Raw genomic sequence first — 2,429 nt, forward strand, 5'->3', positions numbered from 1 at the left:
CGTGAGAGTTCTTTCATTTTGGGTAGTTTCAACGTGTCTTCTTGCATTTTGTCCCCCATGTTGTTGTTCTCCATGTATTATAGCTCTTGTGTTTCTTCTGTATTAAAAAAAAACGTAGTTTAATTTGCTTCTAAAATACTTCCCCACGTTTCTTGCACGGATCCCAAATCTCGCTCAGTTTCACTAAGTTGTGTTGGAATTTTTGCAGGATGAAGTACTCTACAAATATGTGAGGTATTACTGTGAAGCAAGTTTGTGCCCCGTGCTTTGCGAGGCCAGGTGAGAGAACCAAGCGTTCAGAACGATAGAAAATTGATTAAAATGAATGAGATTCACCATCTGGGATCCATTAACAGCTTTTACAGTGAGACTTATTCCACATCTGCAGCTCCCGTGGAGCTCCGTGCAACTACCCGCTGCCAAAAGTTGTTCCTTAACAGCTCCGCTCAGATCTGATCCTGTTGTCGTTCCCAACTTCTTCCTTCCACCCCAGCAGATGGAAGCCTCCATGAGGTTGCTCAGCGTTTCTTCTCATCCTTCCACAGCTCTGAAAGTAAGTATGGGACGTCCTTTCCTTTATTGCCCTAGCTTAGCGGCGTCCCTTCGTTAAAGCAAGTAATTCTCCCTGCCTTCGCCCGTCAGCACTCGGGTTAGAGGTGATGGCTTCCGAATCAAGTCAAGGAGAATCTTTTTGATGCCTCTTCTCTCTGTGAGAATCATTTTCAGCATTCGTGGCTGCATCGGCTGTGATATTTATGCATTTATGTTAATGAGTTTGTCTATATACTCGGTAAATTGGGGTCATTGGAAGCGGCGGGTGCTCGCTCCACACTTCTTTGTGCTTTAATGTGAGGTAAGGCACATAATTTTGCGGACGCGAGCTGTAACTCGTGATGACGACTCCAATTTATATCTTTTAGGTAGACAGATAGGTATCTTTTAGAGTTTGCAGCAGAGAGCCCCTCCTTGAGAGATACCGAGTAACTGCTCTGCGACGGAGGGAGGAGTAGAACAGTTGGAGTGGTCGTGACTCATACAGGAAAGCTGCTGATTGCTTTTGCTGTTTCCTAGGTGGTTTTATGTGCATAAGCATTTGTTTACTGCAAAAGGTCAGAGAGAATTTTATTTCCAAAGAGTCTGTGGCTCGGTTGTTCGGAAGTCTAAATCTTATTCTTTTCCAGCCACAGCTTTGCTGTGGGTGTTGATGTGGATCTGGGTACTGCAGCAGCGGGGCTGTTGGTTTACCACTCCCAGAAAAGAGAACGTGTTGGTTCCCCTCCTTATGACCTAGGAAACAAACGCTGTAAGGAACATTGATGTCATCGGAAACAGCTTCCTTGATCAGACAGAGCAGAAACAGGCAGGATCTAATAGCTCTGAAGTAACGGGAAGCTGCTTTAAATTAATAAACATGTTCACAGCTCAGGTAAAATACCTGACTTTTTGCTATTTTGTGTTGTAAAAATGATTTTTTTCTGATTTACATAATATTATCTTTCCCTAAAGCCCTTGAAACTTGTTCCTGATGAAAGCAGAGACCTCTGCCAGAGGAGTCTTGGGCATAGCATGCTTCAAGGCTCCCAACGTGTATCTTGATGGTAACACCGAGACTGCAGTGTGCCGTAGCGCTTGTTAAGCATACTTTTCACGCTGCGTCTAAATATTTTGCATGAAATACGGAATCAGAAGCAGAATCTCAGATGTGTTTTTCCTTTGCAATCCCCTCAAATTCTCCTTGTTCCCTTCTGTCCCTCGCTGATGCCCCCTTCCCCTCTGTCTCGACGTCTTGTCCCCTCCTCTAAGCTCTGCTTTCTCGGCAGAGTTAGCTCCGGTTCTTCCCGTGGAAGCACCCTGTGTTTCTGCGCATCTGCAAATCATCACTCAAACCTACGGTTTAATATTAATATCGGCTTTACTTGAATTCCCTCTCTCTGCAGCGCTAAGCTTAGTGGCTAGAAACGCACTCCTGAAAGGGATTAATAATTAGAGAGCATATTAGCAAGGTGCTATTTGTCTGGGGGGTTGTTTTGGTTTGGGGTTTTTTTAGGTTGGAAGGGACCTCAAGGATCATCTGGTCCAACCCTTCTAGGCAAGAGCACAGTCTAGATGAGATGGCCCAGCAAAAAATGTGGATAGAGCTGACCTTAAACCAGCTTAATTCCCGGTCTAGCTACAGCTAATCCTTCGCAGTAGCACTTGTAGGCTTCTGTTGAGACAGGACTCCGTTGTGCCTTGTGCTGTGCACCCAGCACCAAACAGCCTGTACGAAGAACGAGAAGTTCTTCGCTTATGTCAACGGTAAAATGTCGTACAGGAAAAGTGCTTTCTCATAGTTTTGTTCTTAATTAGCCTTAAGAACCTCAGTTTCTAAATTTGGGTTTGTTTTGGTTTCTGCACAGTTCAGCAAACGCCGGGCGTGACAGCGAGGC

The sequence above is a fragment of the Platalea leucorodia genome, assembly GCF_965183815.1.
Source record: "Platalea leucorodia genome assembly, chromosome: 2".
NCBI classification, from domain to species: domain Eukaryota; kingdom Metazoa; phylum Chordata; class Aves; order Pelecaniformes; family Threskiornithidae; genus Platalea; species Platalea leucorodia.